The 14,590-nt window shown below is 45.3% G+C and overlaps 1 protein-coding gene across 6 annotated transcripts in view; it reads left to right on the forward strand.

The window, feature by feature from the left end:
• The window catches only part of KIF13A (kinesin family member 13A), a 180,101-nt gene that overhangs the window by 32,202 nt on the left and 133,309 nt on the right, over window positions 1–14,590 (forward strand). The window lies entirely within an intron of this gene.

A 14,590-nucleotide genomic window follows, 5' to 3' on the forward strand; every position in this document is an offset into this window, starting at 1 on the left:
TTTCTTTCTTTCTTTCTTCCTTTCTTTCTTTTCTTTCTTTTGCCTTTGAGGTTCTGCTGCCAGTGACTGTGGTTTCTATAGGGACTAAGCTTGGGGAGGAGTGAGGCAGGGGTGGCAAACTACCTTGGTCCGTGGCTTCCTTCTCATGTGTGCAGATGCATCTTTTTCATGGGGTCTTGGCAAGTGGTCAGAATTGGTTAGTGTCCCCTTGGCTTATCAGTGCAGCTGCACGTCCAAGAGATGGTGGGGGATGACGACTTGTGTTCCAGCCGGCCTGCTACTGACTTAATTGAATGTAATGAATTTGGGACATGGTGAGCCCAGAAGGGCACAGCAAATTCCACTGTCCTGCAGTGGCATGTCCAGGACTGCAGTGTGCGTGGGTCAGTGAAACTCCTGGGAAACAGGGTGGGGTTTTAAAAGCAAGCTAGAGTCACAAAAAAATATTGAGTCATAAATTACAGTGTGATTTCTCAGAGGACGTCAGAGGTCAAGGCAGTAAGGCTCCGGTGTCAAGTCTCAACAGGGGATTTTTCTTTCTTTTTTTAAGGGCTGAAGGTTTGACCCAGGGCCTTGTGCATGCTAGGCATGTGAACAGTTCACCCCGAGCTACGCCCTGGCCCTCAGCAGAGGGTTTCGTATTTACAAATTAAAGCCAGAATGATCACCCTGTAGAGTGACATAGTTAAATTGTAAGATGCCCAGCAATGAGAAAAATCTAATAGGCATGTGATTATTAGAAAACTACATGTCTCTGGCTCATGATTCTTTCCTCCTCTGTGTTGGGGGCATGCAGGAAAGATATAAACATCAACTTATTAATGCCATTGAAGGTATCTCAATGGCATTAATGACTGCCTTAACTAGTGCTCTCTATCCTCCTGTAACACATGCCAATTGATGCCCATGGTGGGCCCAGTGTTCCTGTCCATCTCAACTGGATGTCCACCCACTTCCACTCCTTCTAATTGAATTGTAAGTTATCAGGAATCAGAGGTGCTGGCACAGTGGCACACACCTGTGATACCAGCTGACGGGAGGATCGAAAGTTGGAAGTCGGCTTCAGCAATTTAGCAAGACCCTGTCTCAAAAAAAGCAAGGGCTCGGATGCAGCTCAGTGGTAAAGTCACCCTGGCCCAGTACCAATAAACAAATGAGGGAATATATAAATAAGGCTGGGCAGGTACATCAGTGGTAAAGTGCTAACCTAGCCTGTAGGAGTCCTTGGGTTCAGTCCCCAGCACCACAAAAACAAAGAGACAAAAACACACACTCACACAAATTAAAAAACTATGTATGGCACTATCCATAAGTTATGGAATTTCATTAAATTATATAAATTGATGAAATATGAATATAGAAAAAAGGTGCTTTCTGTGGAAGACAGAATCAGGGGAGGTGAGTTCTCAAAATGTTGGTTTCCACATTCAGCAACCTCTTGGAACTTGTCTACAATGCAGGTTCTCGGGCTCCACCCAGACTTATTTGACTCAGAAACTAGGGGTAAGGCCCAGAAATCTGTGGTTCTGGAGCATGCTAACCTTTGAGAACCACCACACTAAAAATATTACTGTTATGTGACGTCCAGGAGGGAAAGAGCTTATAAAAACACTAGGCGGCTTCTGCACTCGGCCTGTTTTCCAACTATTTTCAGCTCTTGATCCTCTTTAAAGAAACACACTGACAATTCTTCATGCGTCATGGTGTAGTTTACATAGAAGGCACCACCAGAACTCCAGTTAGCAGAGCACTCAGAGAAATGGCTTCATCTCACATCTGAAGGTCCGTGAATGGAGGGACTTTTCTATGATTCTGATTAATATAAACATGTTTAAAAGTACAAGTGTCCGTTTGTACTGTCTTCTGCTTCACTGTTTCAGAGTCCTGTCTGGCTGCTGAAGCGGTCCACAGCAGGGAGAGGTTTTGACTGATAAACCTGATAACTAGGCCAACAGGCATCAGTATGTGCTGGAAGAGAGACAGACAGAATATGAGAAATACATGATTCCACTGAATCCTTGCCACAGCTTCATGAGACAGTCCCATTGTACAGATGAGAGGGGAAAATCAGAGATCATATAGCTAATTAAATGACAACAGCAAAATTTAAACCTAGGTGGGCTTCAGATTGTCCTCCTGTGGCGTAGTCTAGCTGTAATCAAGGGAGATGCCTGTGTGGGTATAGAATACCATCCATCACTGAGTATGGAGAGCAAGGTAATTTGGGAGCCGTTCCGAGGCCTTTCAATGCCCACAGGGCCGTTCCTTGTCCCAGCGTTGCTGATAGTGATGCTGGTAATAAATAGTATGGGTAGAGCATCCTCTCCCCAGTTGTCTGTGTGTCTTGGCTGCGCTTCACTCTGAATTGAGAATCAGAGCACAAAACAGCTGTATTCATTTGCTGGGGTTGCCATAACAAAACACCACAGACTGGAGGGCTTAAGTAAGAGCATTCTGCTTTCTCAAGTTCCGGAGCCTGACGTCTGACGTCAAGTTATGGGCAGAGTTGGCTTCTCCTGAGGCTCCCCCGCCCTGGGCTCGCAGATGGCATCTTCTCCTGTGCCCTGCCTGTGTCTGTGTCCTCTTCTCCTCCTAGGGGTAGTGGAAGGAGCCCCACTCTGATATCATTCTGCCTCAGTTGCCTCTTTAACAGCCCTGTCTCCACATAGTTCCTTCTGAGCACCTGGGGGTTGGGACTGCAGCCTGCAGGGTGGGAGGGACACACTTGGGTCCATAAGAGCATCCAAGATGCTTTTTAGGTATTCAGAGCTTCTCCCAAAGGTCAAGATCTTTGGTTGGAGATTTGCAAGTTCTTGACTTCACTTTCAGACCCAGGGCACTGGAAGTGCAGTGACAGCAAACCAGCTTCTTAATGGGCTTAGGAGGGGAGGGTGTTTGAGTCGGGAAGAATGGACTCCACTCTTAAAGCACCAATTAAAGCTTTCTTTGATGATCTGGAATTAACATATGTTAAGTACTAACCAATTAAAAAGTTTGTCATAAAATAAAACCTGCTGACTCCTGGAATTCTTGTTAGGGGGATAAAAATGTGTAGCACTTGAAATGCAAATAATCCTGTTGCTTTACATCAAATTAATTATGTAGCCCTAAGTCCAAGCCTGTTTCTCTGTATTTTATGGGTCGTCTCCATGTGAGGTCTGTTCCCTGAAAACCGGCTGCAGAGTCTGGGCAGGGGAGAGGGCACTCTGACCTCACTGCTGGCACATCTTGAAAGGGGACAGTGACTGGAAGTACGACCTGTGTGACCTGTGTTCTGTTTGTCTGACCTTTGACTCCATCTTAGGTTGAGACCTCAGGTGTTTACCTCACTCGGGCAAAGCCATGAAACACTTCACCGTACACATAATTTTCACACTCGGGTCCAGTGGTTCTCAGTGTGGTTTGTGGAGCCTGTTAGAAATGCAGAGTCGCAGGCCAGGGCAGAGCTCGTGGAAGAGCTTGTGCCCACTGCTCAGCCTGCGGAGGCCCTGGTTCAACAACCCTCAGCACTACATCAAAAAACAAAACAAAACAAAAAAACCCTCTGACTTTTAGAACGTGCACCAGATTTACTGAATCAAAGTTCTGCATTTTAAAAAAGATTCTCCTGCAATTTGTGTACATAGTCAAGTTTAAGAAGCATGGCTCTGGGGCTGGGGTTGTAGCTCAGTGGTAGAGCACTTGCCTTGCATGCACAAGGCCTGGGTTCAATCCTCAGCACCACATAAAAATAAATAAATAAAAACAAAGATATTGTGTCCATCTACAACTAAAAAAAATAATTATTAAAAAAAAAAAAGAAGAAGAAGCATGGCTCTGGGGCTAGAATTGTAGCTCAGCAGTAGAGCGCTCGCCCAGCGTGTGTGAGACCCCGGGTTTGATCATCAGCACCACATATAAATGAATAAAGGTATGGCGTCCACCTACAACAACAAAAAAATATTTAAAAACAAAAAGAAGCATGGCTCTGCATGGAGATGGTAGCAGCGCTTTAATTGGCCTTTTGCGCTAAAAGTCCCCTGCAGTGGAACCCTGCCTCCCCTCCCCTTCTGTCCCAGTGTTCCACTGTTGCTCTAGGCAGAATTCGTGGACTCTCCCTGGCTCTGTCACTCACCAGCTGATAACCTTCTCTTCCCTTTAGTTTCCTCATTTATAAGTGAAGGCGATGCCTTATGTGGACAGTTTCAGGAGCAAATGTGTGATCATCCTTAGAGCCGGCCTGGGCGGGGTGTGAGTCACATGACTGCTGTCCTTGTTTTATTAATTGTGACCACCACCCTCACTGCTGATGTCATAGCCAGAGCAAGCAGCACTGATTAGTCTGGGGAGGTGCCTAGTGTGCAGGTGAATGACAAGCAGTGCCCACCATAAGTGCGGATGGATCAGCTCCCCAAACCCTTTACCCAAGTTTTTAAACCCCTCTCTAAAACAACAAGAAATGACAACTTTTTTTCCCGCAAAAAAGTTGGTGTGGAACAGTGTCAATGAACTCTCCGATCTTTCCCTTGCTCGCCTGCCATAAAGATGCTCACGATATGCATTTCGGACCTCCTCCCTGGGAAGACTGTGTGCCGAGACGGTGTGTTCCTGTGAGTTGTGCCCGCAGCTCCGGAACCCGGGCTCTGGTCCGCCCATCACTGACTAGCCAAGCTGACCTGAGCACAGCGCACATACATGAAACGAAGTCCAACCCGATTATCGTTAGTATTCTTGACCCTGTGAGTGCCTGCGGCGTTCCAAGACAGCCTCTGTGAGACTTCATGTCCTCTTCAAATGCTTGGATTCCTTGACTCTAGACTGTGGGTTCTGACAGCAAGTGTTGAAGGAACAATGAACTTGGATTAGAATGACCTCCAGGAGCTATTACCAATAACAACAAATCAAGTGTAGCATATTTCCCTGTCATGTTACAGTGGAGCACCTCATCCCTGCCTGGCAGGATATTGGGTTTCAGATGCACCAAAACATCTGTCCCTAAGCTCTGCGGAGAATGTGTGATGCCTTTCTAGCAGGAAACATTGTTTTAAGGCTGTTACCAGGTAGCAGATGCACGGGGACGGGGGTGGGGAGGCGGTGGGAAAGCACCACAGAGCACCTGAGAGCTTTTCCAGGATTCGAACTTGTTTCTGTTTTTATGGTGATTCAGTTAGGTTCCTAGCAACGGAGTGTTACTGTCCTTAACCCCAAAGCCAATCCAATAATGAGCACAGAGTTTTGAGAAAAAGGAGAGACACAAGGGACTCTCCTGTCCCAGAGGCTGTGATTCTGCCCATCAAGGGGAACAGGGGCCTTTTAAAGAAGTGATTCATGTGTTTTGTCCAGAGTTGTAATCCACTTGTTAACTTGGGAGATAGTCATTTCTGGGATCTTCTGGTGCCATCCCCAAGTCTGAATTACTTCTTCCTGTGGTGGGTGTGTGCTCAAGGACAGACAACTCTGTCTAGGATGGGGCAGAAAGGTAACTCTGTTTCCCCTGAGATTGGGGAGGAGCAGAGAGAGAGGAAGAACTTTCTTTAACATGTCCATTTTAAAAATAAGTTGCGGAGGCAGAGCAGCAAGGGCTATACTCAAAGCATCAAGTGACACTGTGGCAGAAGGGCTTTCTGCCAAGTTCTTGCACAGCAATTGCATATGTATTAGGAGTTGGATGATCCAGGTCTTTACCATCATGGGATTTTTGGCATTCGAGGCTATGCAATTTCATGAGATTGATTGACCACGTTGAACTGGTTTTATTGAACAAGTAAATAAAAGTTAACTAAGTACGTCCCATTGATAGCAACAGTCTTTTTTTCTTTGTTGGACGCGTAACCTGCACGTCCAACAGAGAAATTCTTAAGGCTTCTAGTTCCAAGTTGATTTAAGAAAAACCTCTACATATGGCAAAAGAATGAAGGAAAGAGGTGTTTTTTTGTTTTTTAAAATACCATGTTGAATCCATTGGAGCTCAGAAAACAGACACTGATTTCTGACATTTCAGGGATATTTAGTTGCTGTTTTCTTTTTTCTTTTTGTAAGACTGGGGATTGAACACACTCTATACTGAGCTGTACACCCAACCCCTTTCAAAAGATTTCATCTTGAGACAGGGCCTCTCTAAGTCACTAAGACTGGCCTCAAACTTGCAATTCTCCTTCCTTGGCCTCACAAGTCACTGGGATTATAGGCATGTGCCACCATGTCCAGTTTAGTTGCCATTTCTAGAAGGAAAGGTTATTTAAATGTCCCTTTTCTTCACATGAAGTTTGTTTAGATCCAGTCATAAGCATGGTTTTCAAGGTGCCACATTATAATGAGCTAAGTTCTTCATGAGTGAAGAGGAGATGGGAGCCTCTGTCTTCCAGGGCCATCCCAATCTCAGAGCCCTTCACGGTTGCTTCTGCTTGGAGCAGGAGCTCCATCCCCCAAACTCCAAGAATACCTGTGCCTTTCCTCGGTCGCACTTTGTGCTCTTTTGCTGTTTCTGCATGCTGGTTTCATTACTCTTCTTCCTTCCTTTTATCACTCCTTGGGCAGCTCTTTTCTGTCTTTATTGAGCAATTATATCAGGCACTGTGCTTCCTACTTGGACAGAAATCTGTTTAAAAGCAGAATAGGTTCTTTTACATCTGATCTTGCATTCCCAGTGCTCAAATAAATAGGGGTGCTCGAGGCACAGGTCTCCAACTCAATAATTTCACTCGTCAGAGTCCTCTGTCAGCCACCAGTGCCCTACTTTGAAGGCCCTTTTGCTACCCATGACTGCATGAAGACACTTCCTGCCCTCTTCCCAAGCAACATAGATTTGCTATGTCTTCAGGACTGTGGAATAAACTATTTCAAGCGGGGCTTGGACAGTTACAGGAAGAAACATTTGTAAGGTCCAAGGACTAAAACAACTTGAACTCACTGCCTGGGTCAGTGCTGCCTCTGGAGTTGGGTCCTGCTGAGATCCACATCCCTGGATGTGGGACCCATCAGCACAGAGATCTCTTGGAATTCCAAAGGACCAGTCACTGTTCCCCACATTGGTTTTGGTGGCTAATGCTGACCCCAGAGTCCCTTTTCCTTTTACCTAACACTTTCTGGTTGCTGCTACCTGCATTTTTCTCCCCCTGTGGAAATGCAAGTACATTTCAAGGTGGCACATAAATCTGCTTCGTAGAAATCCTGTTATGCGTGTCAGAAATGAATGACATGTGGTTTTAAAATAATGTTGGTATTTCTCTCATTAATGTTACTTGTGAAAACAGGTGTTTGGATTTGTTGAATGCTGACTTGCTGATTTTCACGCTGTTCATTCACTTCCCATGACCTGGGGTAAGAGGACCCACTCTGTAGACAGGTGACTTCACTGTGACTCAGTGAAGCTGTGTGGGAAGTTCTTGGCTCCAGCGGTGCATGTGGTGCCTTGCAACTCCCCTGGCCGCCTTTTTCTTACAGTTTTGCTTGGGACTGTGCATCCAAGAGTGTGTGCATTGCAACCTCTTGAAGCCATGATGCGTGCGCCTGCGTGTGTGTGTGTGTGTGTGTGTGTGTGTGTGTGTGAGAGAGAGAGAGAGAGAGAGAGAGAGAGAGAGAGAGAGAAGGGGAGAAAGACACATTCACTGAAAGCTCAGGGCAATGAAGAGAGGCTTAGCCTTCTCCCTGGCTGAGCTGTTCTAATTGTGTTCAATTAAGATTAACTTGTACGTGAGTGATATGAAGTTACAGTTAATCATTCAAATTTGTTTGTGTTGGTCAGTGTGGATTTTTTTGTTTTGCTTTGTTTTTTTAATGTGTTCTCAGGAAATTTTTTTTTGCTTTCATTATAACACAACTTCCATGCCCTCAGCATCAGGTAAGAGGAGCTAAGGCTTGAGAGGAGGGAGACTGGTTTCAAGATCTCTTTAAAGCCAGTTAAGCCATGGGATTTTTTCTTGCATCAGTAATCTGGTTGGAAAAGTGTAATTTATCTTTTTAAAAGCTCCATTCATACCAATCAATTGGCATGTCTATTAAATTGGTTTTTGAACTTAAAGTACCTAGCTCTTTACATACCTGCATAAATCCAAGGTGCAATGTTTATGAGGTTGTCAAGGGGACCCCTGCTCTCTTCCTCTTACACATGGGGAGAGAGCTGAATTGAATTTCCCCTCTCTTTTTTGTGGGGGTTGGTGCTTGGTGGTCCCTGGACTCACCAGGGCGGTGGTCCACAGCATTGTCCCATGTCAGAAGCTGTGGGGAGCCCAGACTTTCCCTTTGAAAGTTTCATGATTGAGTCTACTGAAGCCACCCAACAGGACACAAAAACTGACAGGTAAACAGGACAGAAGTCATGCAAGTGCCCTCTTGTGCACAGGAGCCATATAAAACATGAAGCCCAAAGAAGAGTGAGCTGGTTCAGGCTTAAATGGCCTCTTCTCATGGGACAGGGAAATGGGGATGTAGTGCTTTTAGAGCAGGGAGCAAATAATTTTTAGGGGAAATGAATGAGACTGGGGAGCAGACAGTGGGCTGGACAGAGTTCCCCCGGGCTCGGGGTTTGCTGTTGAGGGTCTCTTCTTCTCTGACGTGGGTGTAGTCGTCTTTGGTTGAGGAAATTGCAGGAAGAAGCTCTGAAGGCATTCCTCTTCCTCTTTGGTGAATCAGGTCTTAAGGTAGATAAGGGAAGTTCAGAGGAAGCCCCTCCCTGCACTGGCAAGAAAGAGGATCAAAGATACTGAGGCTAGGGCAGTGGGGGGAGCTCAGAGAGCTTGGTTCTGAGTCTGTTCAGCTCAGCATGTCAGAGATCCACGGTTTGGAGTATCTTTTTTGGAGCTCCAGGTCACTTGGGTACAGCCACGGCTGCAGCCCCAGACCTCCTGGTCACCGAGAGGATAGAAGAGAATCAGACATGCCACCCAGGACTTGGGGGCCAGGTGGGCCACAGCGAGGACCCCCCACCTGCATGACTGTGGGGGCTGCCTCCCCTGCACCCTTCTCCCCCCAGCAACCCGTGCAATGCACTTCCCTCATTTAACTCCAGGGCTGGAGCCTCACATTGACTGTCCCCAACGGGAATTCTCTTCTTTCAAGGACAGTGTTTCCTCAGAATCTGATTGTGATGTTTACTCAGGGCGGTGACTGAGTTTTTGAATGAATGACAGAAAGAGGAAAGACATTATTAAGGCCTGAGAAAGTTTGTTGCAGAAAATTTGTGAATTGTAAAAACAGTACAAATAAGAGAAAAATATTTCCAATCCTTCCCCATTAATGAGAAAACCACCACTCCTCCTTCCCAGATCAGTGATGAAAATAGCAAAAATAGCTCTGAGTAAACTTTTAGAATATTTGGGGCAAACAGGTGCAATTGCCGTAACTTTTGGAGTAAGGAGCAGTCTGGGACTTGGGTACGAAGGAACTTGCTTCAGGTGTGGCAGTAACCTACCCATGCATGATCTACCTGGTGGCAAGCTGAGGGATGCTTGTGAGACTGATAGAGTTTTTATATCTGGGCTGGGCACAATGGCGCACGCCTCTAGTCCCAGCAACTCAGGAGGCTGAGGCAGGAGGATCATGAGTTCAAGGCCAGCCTCAGCAACTTAGTGAGGCCCTAAGCAATTTAGTGAGACCTTGTCTTAAAGTAAAAAATAAAAGGCTGGGGATGTGGCTCAGTGGCTAAGAACTCTTGGGCTCAATCCCCAGTATAAGGTGTGGGATGTGGGGGTTTATATTTAGCTCTTGCCAACAAAGGTCAGTCCCCATCCTACCTTGGACAGTGGCCATGTTATGACATGACTGGAGGGTTATTTTTATTGTGACACTCCTGGCGGTCTGCATTCATGGGAGAATGCTACCTGTTTCAGGAGCGTGCAGCCAGGAGTTCCTAATTAGGAGAGGAATGGCCACCGCCGCTGTCCCCACTAGGCAGCTGGCCCAGGCTCCTTTCTCACCCATCGGCAAGTGACTGCTGCAAGCCAGACTCTCTGCTCTGACCTCACTAGGGTCACTTCAGGCCAGTGTCCTCTGGCCGTGTAGACAGTAGAGCGTGAGAGGGAAATGTAGCCTTCACTGTCCGTAGGAAGGAGATCTGCCCTGGGTTTTATAAAATGCTTTTCTTTTTTTTTAACTCTTTCCACTCAAATGCTTAATTCTTCCTGCATCCTTAAAAAAATAAATGTCAACCTTAGCGGATGCAGTTTCGATGAACTGAGTTTATAAAAGGCCCATCTTTATAAGAGGAAACCCAGCTGCAGAGCCAGTTTGCACCGTTACTTTGATTCTGTGCTGGACAGAAGCAGGGCTAAGGGCTCTGCAGGCCCTACCCAGAACCGAGGTGCCAGGTGCCCCCAGGGCTCCCTCACAGGGCTGGCCAGCTGAAGAAAAGCTTTTCTGATGCTCGGTGTTGAGTTAAACCAGGGCTGCGGGAGGCTTGTCGGGGGCTCCTGTGCTGGGGTCTGGGTTTCACCCACCCCTAGAACACGTGGGCCAACGTCACTCCTCTGGAGCCGTGTGGGGTATTTCACCTCCATGCCAGGAACTCAGTGCACTGAAAAGTCCAAATCACTGGTTTGGTCATTGTGATTTCTGGTCCTTTCTGACTCCCATTCACGAAATCATTTTCTTTATTCAAAAAATCCTGGAGGGCTGGGGTTGTGGCTCCGAGGTCGAGCGCTTGCCTAGCACATGTGGGGCACTGGGTTCGATCCTCAGCACCACATAAAAATAAATAAATGAAACAAAGGTGTTGTGTCCATCTACAACTAAAAGATACATTTAAAAAATACTGGAGACGTTAGGTTGCGTGTGTTTTACCTGGTCTAAGCCTTTTATTTCTTTTATTCTGCTTAAATGATATTTTTATTTGGTGGGGGGAGCTTTAAATGAACATCAGTTATGTAATGTGCTTCTTTGATTGACAAGTGAAAATACTGAGAACTAGAGTGGGGAGAGGAAGGAAGTGCTGCGTGATCAAGAAGCCCTGCAATAATGTTTCCATTTGAAGTGTTTATTGTTGTTTTATGATAGTAAAACTGGGCAGTCTGTGTGAGGCTACATTGGTTTATTTTATTTTCCTAAATTTAATCTGATCTGAGAAATGACAGATTTGGTATAAAATCTGGTGTGTGTGTGTGTGTGTGTGTGTGTGTGTGTGTCTGTCTAGATTTGAATAAAATTCCAAAGAGTGATTAAACCCTCACTGTAGGTGTGATACAGACAGGTAGGAGGACCTCACCTGGGTCTGTGGACCTTTACCTCCTTTCTGTTGACCCGTGTAAATGTAGGGCTCTTGCAGCTGGTAGACGGACTTGTTTATATGATTCTGAGTGAGATTTGCGAACTAGTTTGTGCTGCTTCCTGGGGACCCAGAGTTTCACAGCCTCTCTCCCTGTTCACAGTTTGGCTGTTGTGTTCCCTGTGCTGTATTTGAAAACACAAATGACACCACAGACAAGATATTTTTCCAGGCAGGGAAGGATTCCGGGGATTGAACTTAGGGGCCCTTGACCACTGAGCCCTATCCCCAGCCCTGTTTTGCATTTTATTTAGAGACAGGGTCTCACTGAGTTGCTTAGTGCCTCACTTTTGCTGAGGCTGGCTTTGAACTCACTATTCTGCTGCCTCAACCTCCTGAGCCGCTGGGATTGCAGATATACGCCACCGTGCCCAGCAGCAGATGGGTTTTTAACTTGAAGCTGAATTTTGGGCAAGCTATTAGTGAGGTTTTACCATTCATGCAATTATTGATCACTTTGATTATCATTTTTTAAAAAAATCTGCTGTGTAGAAGCATAGTTATTCAAGTTCATAAGAAAACCACAGGTGTTTTCTGTTGCTTTTTAAATTTTTACCCCCATTTCCCTCAACTAGGGCAGGGATGTCATTTATTGTTCATGACATCAAATTAAAAGAGCATGAAATAGAACAAAATGTCAAAGTCAATACAGGTTTGGAAAACCTGATTGAATTATTCAGAAGAGTAAGGGACTGGGGCTGTCGCTCATGACAGAGAGCTCGCCTAGCATGCATGAGGCACTGGGTTCCATCCTCAGCACCACATAAAAATCAGTAAATAAGATAAAGGCATTCTGTCCATCTATAACTACAAAAAATTAAAAAAGAAAGAAAGAAAGAGAAAGAAAGAAAGAAAGAAAGAAAGAAAGAAAGAGAAGACGACGACGACTATCTTAGAGTTCCTTATTTTTGAGACCAATCCCAGGCGGTATCTGCTCAGAGTCAAAGCCAGAACTCTTCATCTTTTTCACATAAAATATAATCTTGGTTTCCTCTTCAGAGCTGAGCCTAATTATTATATATAGTTCCATTCCCTCGTTCGGATTTCTACAGTTACTTTAAAGCCGTTCTCCCGGGGCCAGTCCTCTTGGATTTTAAGTTATTGTGAATGACGTTAGTCTGCTGCAGGGAAAGCAGCTGTAAGGTAAGGAGGTCTTAGCTCTCTACCTGCTGGCTGCACTCCTCCACCACGTCCTTCCGCCATGATGTTCTGCCTCACCCTGGGCCCAGAGCGGTGGAGTCGGCCAACTGGAGACTGAACCTCAGGAACAATCCCAAAGGTGTCCAAAAGAGGGTCTCTGCTGCTGCCTCAGTTTGTAAGAAAGAGAACTGACGGTTCCTCCTAGGTGGGATCATGACTTTCCAAACAAGCTCGTCTTCCATAAGAAGGGATACTCTTCCTTTTTTTTTTAAACAACTTTATTGAGAAGCTCCATAAGCAATCCCCCTCCCCACAAGATGAAGCAGGGGAGAGGCTGTTGGCAGACAGTGACTGCAGGCCGGGCGGGGATGCCTGAGAAGGCCAGCCCACCTCGCCTTGATGGTGCATGGATTTGGATGGTGCGTGCCAGCAAGGAGACTCAAGTCCAGCCATCGTTTCCTACTCAACATCTGCACAGAAGTTGTGGCTCACACGATCTCTCTCAATATTAAAGTCACTGTGACCACAAATAACATGATTAACAAACACAACCCTATAAATTATTATCCTATAAGTTGTTGTATTTTCAATCTGGTTTTTATGTTTAGATTCCATAGAGGAAAATAACTATAATAATATCATACATTTCATCAATGTTTGCTTTGTAGGACTCCAAAGATAATTTGAAGGAATACTTATGGTGTTTTAAGTGGTAAGATTTAAATTTCAAAATGTCAGGATTAAAGAGTTCCTGTTCGAATAGTCACACCTTCTACGAATAAAACTCATTCACATTTGTGAGAAATTAATTTGGCCATTAAAAACAGTAAAAAATTGCACAAAATATATGATAATTTAAAATTAAAAATGAGATTTTATTGTAGAATCAAATAAAATGGCTTTCTGTGGTCACATGGGCACTTTTTCCTGTCTTTTGGTGTATTTTATGTCTCAATGACATTTGCAGAGCCTAGCCACCTTTTACGCACTCCCTCTTGAATAGGGCTTTCAGAATTACCAATAATATTGGTAATAAGAACCAATACTTGGTAGTTAATAATAGCCAGGACTTATGTGGAGCATATTACCTAATCATTTAATCCTCGCAGGGTCCTGGAAATCCACTTTCTAAACAAGGAAACTGAGGCTCAATGGGATTAAGTGATCTGCCCCCTCAGCAAGCCAGAAAGTGGGGTCTCCTGCCCACAGGCCAGGCATGCCGTCCCCATCTGGGGCCAGTTGTTCCTTCCAGATGCCTTTCCTGCTGGCCTGTTCTGGGGGTCTGGCCTACTCGGGAGGTTCTGATAAAGGACACAGTTGGAATGTCCTCTTCCTTTGCTGTGGAGGAGAGATTGCTAGCCAGTCAGTTCTTCGCAGACGCTGACCACTCACGTTGAGCTTGCCCTGGCTTCGGTTTCCTTTGCCCCTGAGGCTGGGTAACTCCTACATGCATGCCCTCTAATCACGTCCCTCCCGAGGAAGAGGAAACCGAGGCCCAAAGGTTCAATGTCACGTCCAAGATCACAAAGCTGACAATTTTTATAGACTAACAAAATTTGGGATTTTTCTTACTATGAATTGATGTTTCCTAGTTAGGATAAACTTTCGAGTGACCTTGATCAAATGGAAAAGCTTGACTTTTTACTCAGCTTTATTCGATGGTGGTTTCCCTGGGATTGGCAAAGGTTTTGGAAAGGTATTCCCAAACTGCAGAAATAATTTCTCCAAATGAAGTAAAATCTCCTGAGATGCGGTGGTGCATGGTCCAGTTTTCTTCTTTCCATTCCCACAGATTCCCTCCTTTCCAGCCCTCATTCTGGGAGTCCTGGCTGTGAGCTTTGGGCCTGCAGGGCTGTTCTAGGATTATGTAGTCATGTTCTGCTGGGGCGGGGTCCCCGAGACACAGCCAGAGTGTTCAGGTGACAGTTCCGCTGCCTCAGATTGACAGGCCAGGAAGTGTGTGTGTGTTTTGTGCAGGAATGTTGGAAAGAAAAAGCGAGTTTCTAAGAAGATTCATAGACAGGAATAGAGGGGCTAATGCAGATATTCCTTATTTTTAAAAAAAAATCTAAAAAATTTATATGAACTATGTGGCTATTTTTAAAAACTGGCTTTTATTAGATCCCAACATTGCTAAGAGACTGGTTTATTCAGCCAGGAGTGTTTTAGTCTGGCTGACTCCTGGTGTGTAATTGCATTTGTTATGTGAACCAT

Source organism: Spermophilus citellus, assembly GCF_964194105.1.
Source record: "Spermophilus citellus genome assembly, chromosome: 5".
In the NCBI taxonomy this organism is placed as follows: Eukaryota; Metazoa; Chordata; class Mammalia; order Rodentia; family Sciuridae; genus Spermophilus; species Spermophilus citellus.